We start from the raw sequence: 17,149 nt of genomic DNA, 5'->3' as shown, positions 1-17,149 counted from the left end.
TCACCGGCCGGCAGGGCTCCTCTCTCCCCGTAAGTCCGTCTGTCAAGCCTGCCTTCCTCTAGTGCTAAGGAGGGGCCGGGAGGAAGCGCTGCCTTTTGTTCTTTCATCTGACAGACACAAAGCTCCAAGGCTGACTGCACTGGCAACCCAGGATGGGGTTTTAGGGAACACCGTAGCTGTCATTTGTGGATTGGGATGAAGTTGTACTCTGCTCCCCAGATAGAATTTCCAGAAGAGTGTGGGTGAGGGAGAGAATTGTAGGTCAAAAGCACGTATTTAATTAGCAATAAATCTAGCAGCTTATGGACCAAGAGGAGAGGACCTTCTTGGTGGGCAGAATCAGGACTGTCATACAGATCTCACCAGCAAACCAGGGAAATGATCACAAAAGAGTTCCATGAACAAGACCCTCAGGAAAATGTTAAAATGAGGGCCCTGTGGAGTGTTGCATACTTAATGAAGAAGTGTGTAAAAAGCAATTACCAGGACGCTCACCAGGCAGTTTTTACAGAGTTCTAATTGAAAAGCAGGTTTTGCGTGTGCTGCTTTGGGGTAAAAGTTCTTTTAATCCGATAAAAATCAAACTTCAAATAAAAAAATAAAAATGGCAGTCACTCATTGGAAGAGGGGATGGTGATTTTATGAATGGCCTGTGGTCGGGGCCACCCTCCTCTATCCAGGATTGAGTCCTTACCTTAGTTCCAATAGGGACCTATGTGGAAAGAGCTGAGCTTTATTTCATAACCCCTGGTGTTCTTTAAAGCTCTGTTTGAAAGATGTAGCACTTGGTGGCTAAATTCTGCCATAGTTCATTCTCTGCAGACAGAAGCCTAAATAGTAAATCAGTATTCATTCTTTACTTACTTGACTCTTGCTCAGAATTAAGTCCTGAAATGTGTTGATCTGAAGGGCAAGCCTTTAGCTCTTTGCAGGTGACCCCAGTGGAGAGTGTGTGCACTGAAGCAAAAAGGAGCAAAGTGTTTGTCACCATCCCCATCTCAAATTGCCGAACTTCTCCTGGACCTCAAAGCCTAACAGCGACTTTTGGGGAGTATTAAAATATATTTCTCTTCCCTACTATGCCAGGTAGGGGGTGGGCTGGGAAGCCCCCAGACTTCTAAACAATGCAGAGGATCATTTTTGTGGCCCCCCAGGTTCTCTAGCACATGTATTTTCAAATGTTCAGTACATTTAAAAAGCAGAAGCTGTTAGAGATTCTTAGGGCAGTGACATTCCTGCCCAAGAATGTCTGATCGTTGAGAGCCAGGTGATAATAGTGACTAGAAGTTCCTGTATTCTAGGTGTTTTCCTAACAGTACTCCTCTCCCAAATATTCTTTTAACTGTGCTCTTTTTCATTCGTGACTGTACGTGTGACAGTGATTTACAGAAAGAAGGCTTGTGTGTGGAATGAGAGCAGGAGCACATTCTCCCTATAATACAAAGAAATAAAAGGTACATTATATAAAAAACACTCAAGAAAGTAACTCATTTAATTCCTTTCTCTAAAACCCTCTCCCCTATTTTAACATGATTTATGGGTCCTATAATAGATGGTTGGGACCAAATGTAAGGAATTTTGTTTTCTGTCAAGTGCCCTTGACATATGATATGTTCAGTAGTGAACTGAAAGATACTTTGAATTGCTTCAACCTGGAAGGCACTTGAATACGAAGGAGAAACTGAATAGTTATGTCAGTAAGTTGTTGATATATTTGCTGAGATTTAAAAAACAAAAACTGTACTTTTATTTGGTCTTTTCAACTAAACCCATAGGTTACCCTAGAGCAGAGAACCTGTCATACCCCATTATGTGATATTCTTGACATACATTGAGTACAAAATGCATCTGATTTTTCACAGATCAAAACAGTTGCATAGTGACAATTTCATATGGTTCCAACTTTAGTAACAAGTATTTTTGCTGATAAGAAATAATCTGCCACAAGGGCTGGGAATGTAGCTAAGTTGGTGGAGTGTTTTCCTCGAATGCACAAGGCCCTGGGTTCAATTCCCAGAATAATAATAATAATAATGATGTGCCACAAGAAAAAGATTTTCTTAAGATGATCCCAGAATGTGTTTTGTAGTGCTAGGGATCCAGCACAGGGCCTTGCACATGCTGGGCAAGTGTTCTGCCACCGAGCCACATCCCTAGCCCAATCTCAGAGTTTTGATATCAATTTCCTATTTTAATAAAAAGAAGTATTGATATGATCATCTTTAGATTCTGTTAGAAATTTGCTGAAAGAACTTATTTGTAAAGTCTGCAGTGACTTTTACCCACTATCTACCTTATATGCTTTTTAACTTAACTTTGGTGTATTCATCCTTAACTTACCCTGAACATTCGCCCTGTAGTACTGAAATGATTGCTGCAGGCTGGTGGTCATTGACATCTGAACTAAGAAAGAGGAAGTAAAGTAAGACACAGGTGAAGTCAAAATCTTCAGTTTTTAACAGAGATGGTCACCTGTTCTCTTTGATGGACTCTAGTACCTCTCAAAACAGCTCTTCAGCTTCATTGCCTGTTCAGATTATTTTCTTCTTTGGTACCTGTCTTCTGGTACTTCAGAAAGATTCACTAAGGAAAGCTTTTTCTTCCTGCCCTCCATCTCCTGTGTGAGCCAGCCAAAACAGTCTAGAACCTGCGAGTAGGGACATTTCATTTAATTCTCCAGCAAACCTTGAGGTGGGTGGTATCCACTTTGATTTGTTACTCAAGAAATTGAGTTTCAGAGAAGTCAAGTCATCTGCCTACCATCAGTATGAGTTCAGACAGATCTCACTGCAGACCCGGGTTGTTTCCCCACAAATGGCCCCCTGAAATCTCCACCATGCTGGTCATTCTCACCGCCATGGTCTCTGGTATTTCTCCACATGTTGAGCCAGGTTTACAGAAGACAGTATAATAAGTGACTTGGGCAACACCCTAGAGCAGCCCTTTCCCACGGAACTGAACTATATACGCAATAGAGTTTGAACTTACCAAACTTAATAAAGTGTTTCCCTCAAATAAAGTTGTTTTCATTGGCCAGAGAAATATCAGTTTGAATTAATTTAATAAAGCCATGGTAAATGTGAAGTAATTAAATATAAGTTGAAGTTTAACTGCATGTATTTATATGAACCTTTAAACAGTGCTGTGTTTAAAATTTTTTTCATAGGAAGGAGAAAAATTTTACTCGTGAGTTTCTGTAGTAATGTTAAGAGATGAAATGCAGAGGGTTAGACATTCAGAAAGTCTTTTACTTCTTTTGCTTTCTGATCAAAGGAAAATTTTCTCTAAAATTTTTTATAGGTAAAAGGAATCAGTTGAATCCCCTCTTTTCCAGGAATTTCAAAAAAGTTAATGATAAAAGTCTTTGTGAAAAAACTTTTTACGATGAATGATTTCAGCAAAATGCTATTTTACTTCACTTTTGAATGGTAATTATTTCCATGGTTCAAAAAGTAGATTTAACTGGGCATGGTGGCACACACTTGTAATGCCACCATGTACATGTTGAGATGACAACAACATGTAATATTGTAATCTCAGCAACTGAGGAGACAGGAATCAGGTCACAATTTCAAGGGCAGCCTCAGTAACTCAGACCTTCAGGAACTTAACAGAGAGTGTCTCCCAATAAAAAAGGACTGGGAATGTAGCTCGGTGGCAAAGAGCCCCGGGGTTCAATCTTCAGTGCCCTCTCCCCAAAATAAAAATTGAATAACTGTGAAATCTTCTAGCCATTTCTTTTCATGCGTTCCACACCCCTGCTTCCATGGGTAAGCAGCTGTTTTTGTCTGTCCTTCCACTGTTGTTTATGGATCCATGAACAAATGTAACATCCATTTCCTTCACTTTCTAGCATCATAGAAAAATGCTGTGCTTTTATTTTAAGGTAATACCCTAAACTTCATTTTCTACACGTAGATCTGAATAGTTAACTCAGTTTGAGTTTCCCATTTATTTCCAGAATAGTCAATGACAGCCATGATTCTTTTTCAGTCATTTTTCTCATTCCATTTGAGAGTTCTTTTTGTTCTGTTCAAATTTTTCATTTGGTGAGAAAATAAAAATCACACCACTGTTTCATGGGTTGGCCTGTAAAGAGAGTAATGGCTGAAAAGTAAGAGTTGGGAGATCAGCTCCTCCCATTGGCCGTTGATCTGTTGAAATCCTCTAATCTAGGCTTGTCAAGCTTATCTTTGCCCTTTCCACGTTGCTCAGGGTACTGTTATTTGGTGTCAATCTGATATCAGCAAAAGAAACTTGAGAATTAGAGAAATGTTGATAATAATTTATATTTTTAATCAAACCCTGTTTTTCAGAAGTAGTTTCTTTAGAATATCCACCTGATTTCTTTTGGATTTATGACCTGTGATGATTTATATGACTGACTTAATCTTTCTGTGACTGTGTCTTCATCAATAGAAAGAAAATAGGGATTTCTTTCTTTCTTTTTTTGGGGGGGGGATATTTCTTATTTCCGTTTGAAGTAGATTAAATAGGGTCATTTAACAGTATTTAGTGACTAAATGGCAAATTTTATACTAAGTACATTTTACTACAACTTACTAAAATGTGTTGAGCCCCTTCAGTGGTGGACACTATGAACATACAGTGAAATAGTGTGTTCTATGTCATTCATAACCCCAACTGGGTGGGTGGCGAACACCTGGAATTTCAGCACTTGGGTAGCTAATGCAGGAGGATCACAAATGCAAGACCAGTCTGTGCAACTCGGTGAGAGCCTGTCTGAAAATAAAAACAGCAAAGGGCTAAGGATATAGCTCAGTGGCAGAGTACCCCTGGGTTCAATCCCTAGTATTGCACATAAACAAAATAAAATAAAACAAAATCCAAATACACATAGATAGGGAGTCAGTACTGGATGGATACATATAAATAACGGAAAAACATACAGCATTTCTTTTTGTGATCTTTTTAATTAATTTTCAGTTACTCTATATGTTGGCTAGCTTCATACTTGGAAATGTAATGTTCTGCAATTTTATTTTACTAACAGTTAATGTTATGTCTCCCTGTTAATCAACTTACTTTTGAGAAACTAAAATCATGTTCTAACTGTCTTGACTAGTCATGGACCATCAGCATGATAGGACCATTCCATATGTCACAAAACCAAAATAGGAAGGCTGACGAGTTTCTTCTCTTTTATCAAATGAGACTCCTATAGGATCGATTCCATATGCTCTGCCTGTGGTGGTAACAGAGAATTGCCTTCCTCTGCAGATGCATTGGGAATTAATATACTAAAATAAAGAGACTTATTTAGGAATGTGTATGCTATCACTCTGAAATCTTTTGTGATAGCGACACTGGATTAAATTTTTTTTTAATTAAAATTTTTAAATACTGCTAATAATAGTAAATGAATGACCATGTAGAAGAACATGCTCCCCCTGAGAAGATAGTTGAATCACCTTGAAAGTGTGCCCCATTTTTTGTTTGTTTTTGTTGTTTAAGTACACAGCTAGTTGAGTTGTTTTTTCAAGAGCTATTGATAGGTTAAATGACTCTTATGTTAGTTTTGAAAATCAATGAGCCGATGTACTTGGAAGTGCTTTGAAAACTATAAGGGCTATATTATTTTCAGAACTTAAAGTGATGGTTTTTTTTATTATTCTGTCTTTCTACTGGTATTATTTAAAAGATGTGACTGTTTTTAAAAACTGCTTGAGAATACACACATACTTTTTCATTCAGTCTTATGTGGAGTTTTTTGTATGCACATAAACTGTCTCTGGGAAGGTATAGTGATTGCTTTTGAGGACAGGACCTGAGAAACTTGGTGCTAGGGAGTCTTGCAGAAGTAAAATTTCAGACTAATAATTCTGTGGGGTGGCGGGGTGGGGGGCTGGGGTTTGAACCCAGGGCCTTGTGCATGTGAGGCAAGCACTCTACCAACTGAACTAGATCCCCAGCCCCAGACTCTTAATTCTTAAGTGAAAACCATTGCCAATAGTTTACTTAGAGGTCAATGTTGAAAGATGATATTCTCTGGGTTTAGAACTTTGCCACAACCATCCACGTTAATCAGATTGAAGATAACCTTTGTGTGTTACACATATATTTGTGATCTAGAATCACTAACTCTTTAACAGATTTTTTGAATGAATTTATTTTGTTTAAATTACTATTCTGAAAGCACATTTTTTTGAATTGTAGATAAATGTAGGAACACATTTGTTTTATCTTTCTACTGAAGCTGCACGTAATACTTAATAGTATGAAATAGTTTGATTTTTTTTTTTTCTTGAATCATTTTGGCTTACATGAGAATGGAAAAAAAGAATTTGCTCTCTTGGACATCCTGGGTTGAGGTGGGACTCAGTGTCTGCTATATACGAGGAATTCTAACATAAGTCTACTGTCAACTATGCGGGATAAGAAGAAAGCAACACAAATAGAACTTGCCTTCAGCAGTTCCAGAAATCTTTAAGTTTCAGTTTGTTCCATCATTTGCTTCGTAAGAAACAGCTCACTTCACCTTTCTTCATTGGAAATGTAGTGTTTGAGAAGATTCCATCTTAAAGCCAGCTGTGTCTGAAACCCAAAGGTAGCCCATAGAGTAGAAAACACCCTGTAGCTTCTCTTCTCACCTCTAATAAATTTTTTCCCCAAAGGTTTTGGTCACTGAAATTAAGTAAACCATGGCTGGCTGTGTGACTTGGGACAAGTCATCTGACCTGTGAAGGTTTCTCTTCATCTGAAAAGCATTATCTAGGATACTTTAGTGATGTCTAATTTGGTGATGCTCTGTTTTGTGCTATCTCCCCATTCCCCCCCCCCACACACACACACACCGGGGCTCCCCACACACTCAATGACTCTCCATAGAAAACATCCAGCTTTCTGTCAGAGGGACCTAATCTTATATGGTGGTAGTTGGTGAAAGTCAATAAATAAATTCATGATTTTAGTGGGTGGGTTTAGTGGTTAGTGTCTAGCTGGCTCTGGATAATTGATTCTGAGATTAGAAGGCAAACTCAGACATATGCTGACTAGACACATTCCTTCTATCTCATTCTCTCAAAAGAAAATTTGAAGTTCCCTTTTTTTCTTTTTTTCATGCTGGGGATTGAACCAGGGTTGCTTTCCTCCTGGGCTACACATCTTCGTACCTTTTTATTTCTTAATTTGAGATAGGGCCTGGCTAAGTTGCTGAGGCTGGACTTGAACTTGCAATCCTCCTGCCTCAGCCTGCCGAGTTGCAAGATGAAGTTTCTTTATGAAAAGAGCCATTCTTTCAAGTGGAAATTCACCTCATATAAAACAAAATTTTCTTCATCTGATGGTATGTTGGAACTTCTGTGCCTTCTGAGAGCTGGCTGCTCCGAATCTTAAGGAAAAGTTCATAATATCTGAGAATATAAAACAGATAAAAAGTTTAAAGCAAGCTTTTTATTTCTGTGAAATTAATAGCAAATGACATGAATTTGGAAGGGAGAGTGCATTGGGAGGAGGTTCTTTTGAACCTGAAGGGAGCTTACAAAACCCTGTAGAGGAATCCCCATCAGGGTTCCCAACTTTGCCCTATAACCCCCAGCATTTCTCGAGAATGTGACTTGGATTACAGCGGTCATCCTTTGGGAAGGCCTCCCATTCTGGTGTCTAATCCCAGAGGAATCCTTGGCTTTGCAAATCACTGAGAGGTGAAGTGCAGGCAGGAAATCGTCCAGGAAGGTGGCAAGATCACCAGGTAGGGTTTGGTTGAGAGGAGCATGCCATGTTTCATGTCTGTTGTTTGAAGATGTTCTAATGGGAATAGCCTTCCAAAACCTAATCTGAGAGTGAGTTTCTAGTCTGTAGGGTATTTAAGGTAATAGGTTCACAAGCTGAATGTCCTCAGTGGAGGGAATGGAGCTCTGCATACCATAAAGGTTGCCTCATATTGCTCCTTAACTGGAAGGCCTTAATATACTTGTCTAATGTTCTTTTGCTGTTTTCTAATTATTTGAAGATGAGACATCAAAAGTTATACAAAGTGTAACTTCCTCTTTTCAATGTAGTATGTTGTACTGTGAGCATTGAAACTTAGGAAACTAGATATAAAGATAAGCCTCCTTTAACAAATTCTCTTTGGACACTACTGGAAACCTGACCCAGTGGATTCAGTAGTGGTGAATGCTTATTAGTATTTGATTCTTATGAGATCATGTTGTTGATCCCTGTATTTAGATAACACCCGACCCCTGGGACTTTGAGAAAAATTTAAAGTATATAATATTAATTCTGTGTATACTCTTCAAGTTGGAGAGAACTTAGAACATGCAAATGGAGGGTAGAAAGTTACATTAAAATGGGCTGGGGATAGAGCTCAGTTGGTAGAGTGCTTGCCTTGCACGCTCAGGGCCCTGGGTTCAGTCCCCAGCACCACACACACACACACACACACACACACACACAAAGGTGAACTTTTGCTTTGCTTCCAACTGCTCTCCTTTACTCCTGCTACGGTGGCTACATCCCGTCCTTGCTGTTATTAAATGTAGCACATTTGCCACTAGTCCTTGGTCCTTGTCCTCCCCTCTGCCTGGAAAGCGTTGCCCCCAGATACCTGCGTGGGTCACTCTCCCCCTTCTTTCAGGTCTCAGCCTAGATGTCACCTCCTCAGGAGGTGCTGACTGACTGTTCCCTTAAAACAACAAAACCAGTCCCTGCACACGTCTTTCCCCGACTTCTTATCTCCCAGCCCAGTTTCTTTCCTTTCCTCCTCCAGTGTGTTTTTCATTCTGTGACATAGTATATATTTTTCTTTCATTTTTGTCTGCACTCCCCTCCCCTAGTGTATATATACTTTATGATAATGAATTCTGTCTATTTTAGTTACTTCTGTATCCAGGAACATAGAACAGTATCTGGTACCAAGTAAATGTTAAAAAATATTTGTTTCATAAATGAATTTGACAAACAATAATTACAGAATTGGCTAGTCTTCCATTTCCTCCACCCCCATCTCCTCCCCCTATATGATTGCCGCCCCCACTACTTATAATCCAGCCTTTATTTGCTGCACAGTGAGTGGTATCATGTTTGATAAGGCCCAGGCACATGGTAGACCCCAAAATAAATATCTGTTAAATCTTTCTGAAAGATAAATATCATGGTCTCTGCTCATGTTATCTTCTTTCTCAGATGTCAGACAAGTCTGAATATCAGAAACGGCAATAAATTAGTTACAGGTGTCTGCATTTCTAAATTCATCTTTTTGGTGTGATGAGAAGAACCCAAAGTAGAAGTCCCGAGTTGTTCTGTCTGATTTTAGACAAATCAGTTTCTCTTTGCCCCAGCCCTTCTTCTTAAAATGACATAGTGCTGCTTGCCCTTACTGTCCCATAGGAGCAAGTGAGACAATGACTGTGAATATACTTGGCATGGCATTTAAAATTCTTAAATATAGGGTAATGGTTTGACCACATTTTTTGTAACTGTCAGGTATTTTTAAACAGGTCACCAAAGCAAACGTGGTCAAAATTAATTCATATTGCTTTGTCCAGGCTCAGTCCAGTTTACTACTTTCTTGGTGATGCCATCCAGTTTTAAATGCCACATGTATGTTGACAGTCCTCAAATGTATATTTCCAGTCTTGCTCTTCCCTTGAATTCTAGAGTGTGCCTTTATTTACCTACTTATCTCTCTCAGGATGTCTGATAGACATTGAGAACTTAATATGTCCAAGACTTAATTAAGCTTCTGATATCCTCTCCTTCTTTTGGGTTTTCAGTAATGGCACCTCCCTTGTCCAAAATCTTTTGAGTCAAAATACCTCTTTCTTATTCCCAATATATATGCAGGTCCTCTTGGCACCACATCTCCAAGATGTGGCTCTTTCTCACCACCTTCATTGAGTCTCCTTGTCTCCCAGCCACCATTCTTGCCCCACTAGGATTTATCCTTAACATAGGAGCCAGAGTGACATTCATAGAACTTAAGACAGTGATATTACCCTGTGACGGAAGCCCTCCAGCGCCGCCTTCTCCCGATCAGTCCTGCGTGGCCTCTAAGGCCCTGCACGTCTGTCTGTCCAGAGGACACTCTCTGCCATTCTCTGTGTGATCTCCCTGGGAGTTCTACTCTAGCCTGACCCTGGCTGTTCGTCACCAGCTTTCTTCAGCAGTTGAGGTTCCAGCTGGAAGACAGCATGAAAGAAGAGAAACCCTAAGTTCTGTTGAGCTGTGTACTGTCTCCGTGGGCTACATACAGGTCCTCGGGAGCTTGGAGAGGGAAAAGTACACTAGGGGAACTTGCGGTGGGCAGAGGGCCAGCCACAGGAGAGGGAACAAGGAGGAACCCCCGTCTGTTTTATTCTCTGCTGTCCCCCGGGACCTGTGTTGTGCACATTGTTTATTTATGTACTGTCCTACGTGATCAGGGAAAGCAGCCTGACCATAGTATACGTTGGCAAAGAAAAATGTGTGAAGGTGTTTGAGGAAGCCAAGTCTGGATGCTTGAATAAAGATGTTGTGGTAGTTTAGATGAGTGTTAGAAAACCAGCCATGTTCTTGAACAGAAGAAAATTCATGGTCCAAATGGTGTACTCAGAGGTTTTTTTGTAAGACTACAAAGCCTTCCAGTAGAACTTTCATTCTTAATTTTTTAAATATTTTTTTTAGTTGTTGATGAACACAATACTTTTATTTTGTTTATTTATTTTAATGTGGTGTTGAGGCTCCAACCCAGGGCCGAACACGTGCTCGGCGAGCGCTCTACCACTGAGCCCCAGCCCCAGCCCTGCCAGTAGAACTTTCTAGGGGACTAAGAATGTATCTGTTTTGTGCTGGCTAGTGCTGAGGAACTGAGTTTATTAATTTATTCAATTTTAATTAACTTTAAATTAATAGTCCCCTTTATTTATTGGCTACCATAATGGACGGTGTGAGAGAATCCTAGATATGTGGGGAGTGAACAGAGTAGGGTTGAGAGGACAAGTAGTAGGATTTTAGAATAATGAAGTTTTAAAAAGGAATGTAACAGTTATTTAGAAGGAAGACCAACAGAATTTAATGAAAATGAGATGTCACACCAAAAGAAGGAAGGCTGTAGGTTTGCATCTGAAGCCAAAACTCTTGAGTAATAAGGAATCAATTGTTAAGGAAATAGATTTGGGGTGAGCTGAAGGGTAATTTGTTGGCAACATAGTATGCCCCAGAGTTCGAGTTTGATTATATTCTGTCTTTGGTGAAGGTAGAATGGCTAAATAGAGAGATTTTTGTGTATGGAAATAGAGAATTTGGGATTTAGTAATGGTGACATTAGCTTACGGACAATAGTTGAACTCTCTTTTTTTTTTTAATTTATTTATTTATTCTAGTTTGTTATACCTGACAGCAGAATGCATTACAATTCATATTACACACATATAGAGCACAATTTTTCATGTCTCTGGTTGCACACAAAGTCGAGTCACACCATTCGTGTCTGCATACATGCACTTAGGGTAGGGACGTCCATCTCCTTTCACTGTCTTCCTTACCCCCCTGCCCTCTCCCTTCCCTCTCCCCATTTAGTAGTCAAACTCTTGATGGAAGGATTTTGAGCACATACAGTGAAGGTGGTGATTAATGTCAGATGGCAAAGAGGAAGTAGAAACAAAGACTGGTTGAATGTAGTTGCCACAGGTTCAGTAAAGGGAGAGACCCGGAAGATCGTCTTCTAAGCCATTCATTTTACCACTGAGGAAAGTGACACTCAGAGGTGTGGAATAAGATGCTCATGTTCCCACATCTTATAAACATCAAATTGAGATCTGGAACCCAAATTCTGTGCTGACCGTTTTGATTTACCATTTTTCGTACTATGTTGGCAAAGCATTAAGTCTTAGAAGTAAGATTTCAGTAGAGCAAGATGGACACTAGGTAATGTCCTAGTGATGAGAAGGGGGAGTGTGGGTGGGGACGTAGAGTAGCTAGTGTGGGCACCTCTTCGAGGAGTCTGGAAGTGAAAAAGATGGCTGGAACAGCACGAGGCAGCGAAAGCCGATCAGAATTGTTTCAATACCAGAAATAACATTGAATAAACTTTCCCAGCATGACAGCAAGAAATAAAAGTGACACAATGGTATCGTCTCCTAATACTGCCAGGAAGATGAAGTGCTTAATTCAAGATCCTAGTGAAGCCAGAAGTGAGAAAGGGTCATGCTCTACTGCACTTTGTTCCACGTGTCTTCAAGATGCCGGTTGTTGGTGTGCTTGGCATTTTACTTGGAAAGACACAATTTCATGCTTCCTGTTTTTGATTTGGCCATCAAGGTCACTTGATCTGCTGAGGTCTAAAAGACTTCAAGAGGCAAATCTTTAGCACAAACATTTTGAGTGTATTCTTTGATTAACTTTTAATTACTAAATTACTACTTTGAGAATATTTACCATGATACTAAAGGACCAGTTGTTGTGTAAATGAAAAGTCCAATAAATGGTACTCATTTCCATCTTTAAAAGGATGTCAAATGGGAAAGAGAGTCTTGATGACGCAGTGAATGCAGGTGACAAGGGTACAACCTGGAGAAAGAGAATTTCAGATTGCTAAGGACTTGGAAGACTTTTATATTATAATTTATTAGAAAAAAATATCTTCAGATTAAATTCCTTGGCTTTAACCCTGTGGGGAGATTAAATGTTTAAATATAAGAGATGTTTAGTTTTGCAACAGTGTCTGGGTGTCTTAGGAGGGAAATGTAACCAGGGGGTTTGGAAATCACACGTTGGTGTTGGTTTTCTGAACCTCCTCATTGCTGAGAGCACATGCGCACTCTTTGTTGATTTGCTGCTGCCAGGCAGCCTCTGTATGTCATGCTGGAGGACAGGGCGCTTCTGCTTGCAGTCACTGAATTCTGAACGAACCGGCAAATCAAGGTAGAGTTGTTTGAGGCCAGAGTCTTGGATGATCCACCACCACCACCACCACCACACCACACACAAACACACACACACAAGAACAACAACAACAACAAAAACCCAGTTTGGATGGACCTAGCCTCTATCAATTGTTTCTTTCAAGAGAGTATTTTACCTTGGGAGAATAGTGTACTTCCAGCAATTATGCTGCCCTACAGGAATTATGAAATCCAATCTATACTTATGGCAGGAAAGGAAAAAGCATCATGAGCCTTTTTTTTTTTTTTTTTTTTTTAAGCAGTGAGGAAACAACAGCACAAACAACAATTGATTAGTAATCCTGCCTCTTGCTGGGCATCTCCTCCAAGATTCTAGTTTTAGCAAATGCACACAAACATTTAAGTGACTTAAAAGGTAGGTCACCAAAGCCAGGATCATGGCGCACACCTGTGATCCCAGTGACTCAGAGGCTGAGGCAGGAGGATTGAAAGTTCAAGACCAACCTCAGCAATTTAGAGACCTTGTCCCAAAATAAAAAATAAAAAGTGCTGGGGATGTGGCTTTGTGGTAAGTACCAAAAAAAAAAAAAAAAAAAAAAAACAGAATCCTGTCTCTTGCCTTCCAATTTCATATTCTTTTGTCCTTAATGTTAAAAGGAAAATTGTGCTCTGGGTTTAATTTTTTTTTTTTTTTTAATGTATACCCTGGTCTGTTAATATACTGTAGGAAATGGACTGCTATCTGGGAATTTTCAGAATTGTAAACGCTGTAGTTTGCTTTGTAGAACTTTTCAGCTTAGAAGAATGTGTCTTGTTTACTTTCTGCTTGCTAAGCATGTATGACTGGCATGAGGCCTCCAGCCCTGCTGCCCACATTGTCTGTACAGAAGAACCAGCAGTTTGTTAGAGAGGAACAAAGAGAAGCAAGGAAAATAATTTTCCTTTGGCCGGAAGATACCACTGGAGCCTCGATGGCCAGAGTTCAGGCCCAAACCAAAGCAGAGGGCAATCAATAGAGAGCAGTGTGTGCTGTGGGAGGGCAGCGCAGGGGCTGGGCTGGATCGCCAGGCATGCGGGCTAAGGGTTCCCATTGGCCAGCGGGGCTTCACCCTTGTGTTCCCAGTTAGGTCTGAGCAGGACCCATTCTGGCATTCTCCTCTAGCCCAGGATTGCTGAGGAATCTTGTTTTCAGCTCAGTTTGTTTTTGTTGTTGACTTCAAAACGCCAAGCCTCTTGGTTCCCATCAAGGGACGGCCAGAGGATATGATGTAACAAATAAGAGCTCCAGAAAAATGAGAACCCATTGGTCTGTGGCGCTGTATTCTTTTCTTCTAACCTGTCTAGTTTTAGGACAGTCAAGAGGTCTTGTTCTGGAATAAGAAAAGCCTAAGGATGTTGTGTTTTGAGGGGAAAGTACGGACGTCCTCCCTCAGCCGTACCCAGGAGTTTCCTGGAAACTAAATTGCCTGCACCGAAGTGAGTCTGGCAACTTACTTATTTTTGAAAATGGAGGGTCACTATGTTGTGGAGGCTGGCCTCCATCTTGAGGCCTAGCCTCCTGGGTAGCTGGAATTACAGGTGTGCGCCACTATCCTGGGTTTGGTGACCTTCCCCCCTCCCTTTTTTAATACCTTCGATTTATTTATTTATCTATCTATTCATCTGTCTATTTATTTATGTGGTGCTGAGGATCGAACCCAGGGCCCTGCGCGTGCTAGGCGAGTAGAGCCACAAGCCCAGCCCCTGGTGACCTACTTTTAAGTCACTTAAATGTTTTCGTGCATTTGCTAAAACTGGAACCTTGGAGGAGAGTTCAAGATGGCCCCTCTCTGTCGTTGCTTCATGAAGAACTGTTGCTGGGCTTGTTTTCATGTTCTCGGAATACCTTTGGATCTTCAACTCACATTATTCCCTGGAAGATCACTGTGAATTTCTGTACCGTGCTGGTGTCTTGAGTGCTATTTTTTTCCTCAGGGACGGGAAGATTACCTTTACAGTAGTAGCCGTGATTTATTGGGCACCTGTTGTATTACAGATGTTGTACTCAGCACTTGGTGCACAAGATCTCATTCAATCTTCCTAGCAGTTACGAAAAATAAGGTTCAGATTGAGACATAGAGAAGTTACACTTAGAGAAGATTGTCCCATTTAAAAATTGTTTTGAAATTCTTTTTAGTTAAGATTGTACCATTATCTAAATAGTCTTTCCCTTTTTTATGGTTTCATATCATATTCCAACTGCTGGCATAGTTCCTGGCACATGGCAATCACTATTTATTGAATATGCATCTAATTCATGGCGACATGCTTTTCCCTAATGCCGAGCAGCCTTGAATACTCCTGTAGCTTCCAGTACTTTACCACTTCTGTCTGGTTTAGCTGTTTTCTCTGGCCCTTCTTTTTTTGCCCCCCCCCCCTTGTTCTGTTCATTCTTGAGGTGTTCATAGTCCTTGGGGCTCTTGTTGTAGACCCTCGCTCGCCCGCACTCTCTGCATATCCCCTAGGCAGTATCTAAGAGGTGTCATTTACCATTCACGTGCGCAAGATGCCCGCATGGAGATTGCTAGCCACGGTCTGTCTCACAAGCTGAGCTTTATTTGTTCTACGTATTTTACCATTTATTTAAGTCGTCAGCAAACATTTATTGAAGATCAACTCAACATCATTATGCAAAGTGTCGCAGTGAAGAAGATACCCGGGGTTTCCGTGCTGAAGAAGCTGGTGGGGAACAAACAAGACAGTGGATTGGGTTAATGTGACAGAGAGCGGTCAGGGAAAGACTCTCTGATGAAGTGATGTTTGAGTTAAAATTTGAAGGTAAAAAAGCAGGAAGGTGATGTGTGCTCAGAGGGTCGACAGGAGTGGCAGGTTCCTCGTGCCAATACCCACCCAGTCGAGGGGCCGTGGTTGGTGACAGCAGTTGATGACAGAATACTACTCCTGTGGGGTTGGGGGCTCCGAGAGGTAGTTCAGTTCATCTTAAAATTCAATAAGAAGACCTTCCAGGGTTTCAGTAGGGAGTAGCATGATCTGACTGATCCATATTTTGAAAAAATGACTCGTATGAGGACTGGAGGGAGTCGATGAAGCTCTGCAGAAGGGTGGCGACAGTAGAGAGGAAGAGAAGCAGACGCGTTTGTGTGAGGAGCTTGACAGGGTTTGCAACAGATTAAATGTGGAAATGGGGGGACACAGACACTTGGCTGTGTGGCATCTCTTCTAGGGTGCCTCTGACTACATCCATCCTCCCTCCCTTTCTTCCCTGAAGCACACTTTTCCATTTTTCTTTTTTAGTATTTTTTAGATGTGGTTGGACACATACCTTTATTTTATGTATATGGTGCTGAGGATGGAACCCAGGACCTCGCACGTGCTAGGCAAGTGCTGTACCACTCAGCAGCAGCCCTCCATTTTTGTTGTTGAGTATGATCAGGAATGTCCCCAAAAGCCAGGTGTCAAGGCCTGGTCCCCAGCTTGGTGCTGTTGGGAGCGGGGCCTAGCAGGAGGCGTCAGGTTGCTGGGCATCTCCTCACAGGGACTTGTGAGGTCCTGGTCTCTTGTCCTTCCCCCTCTTGCCCCTGACCCTGGGGTGAGTGGCTCTGCTCTGCCGTGTGCTCCCATCCTGAAGAGCCGCCTCACCTAGTGTCCCATCCTCATCACTGTGGCCGACTTCCACCTGGTTCCCTCGTTTCCCACACCCTCCCCCTGGCTGATCCACCATAGATTCTGCAGATGGCTTTGATAACGGCATTTTCTCTGCTGATGATTCTCCACTGACTCCTTGAGGATAGTCCTGAAACCCCCTAATGTGATCTGTCGCCCGCCCTTCCTATGATCTGGTCGTGTCCCCTCCCCACACATGCCCCCACCTTGCCCTCAGTGAGTGGTGGGAGCTGTTTCTGCATTCAGTCTTCTTCCTGCTCCCTCTCTCACCGCCCACTCTCCACCCTCCACTCCAATCACAAGCAAGCGGGCAAAGTTTTCCAGTGTCCTCTGGGTCTCGGTCCAGGTGTTGTTCTGACCCGGGAGCTCTGGTTGTGTCCTTTGTGTTCCCCTGGCACTGTGGCACTATTTGGAATGGCCTGCGTTTTCTACTAGACTAAAACTTCTTGAAGCCAGAGATGGTCTAGTCCATGTTCATCGGTGCACCTCTGATGTCCAGGGGCCTCATTTATAAAATATTTCATGAAGGTGAGCTGTTAAGAACGGGAGTGTGATCCTGGAACACTCAGGACATGTTGGGCATTCGAGCAGTGACATGTTTATAGGAAGAATTTCAGTGTACATAGGCCATAATCCAATAC

The 17,149-nt window shown here is 41.4% G+C and overlaps 1 protein-coding gene across 7 annotated transcripts in view; it reads left to right on the top strand.

Annotated features, from left to right (window-relative positions):
- Positions 1-17,149, top strand: part of Tmcc1 (transmembrane and coiled-coil domain family 1) — a 168,668-nt gene that overhangs the window by 72,866 nt on the left and 78,653 nt on the right. The window lies entirely within an intron of this gene.

This window comes from Marmota flaviventris, chromosome 20, assembly GCF_047511675.1.
Source record: "Marmota flaviventris isolate mMarFla1 chromosome 20, mMarFla1.hap1, whole genome shotgun sequence".
In the NCBI taxonomy this organism is placed as follows: domain Eukaryota; kingdom Metazoa; phylum Chordata; class Mammalia; order Rodentia; family Sciuridae; genus Marmota; species Marmota flaviventris.
The sequence above is the reverse complement of the archived record's forward strand: the minus strand, read 5'-3'. Positions and strand labels throughout refer to the sequence as shown.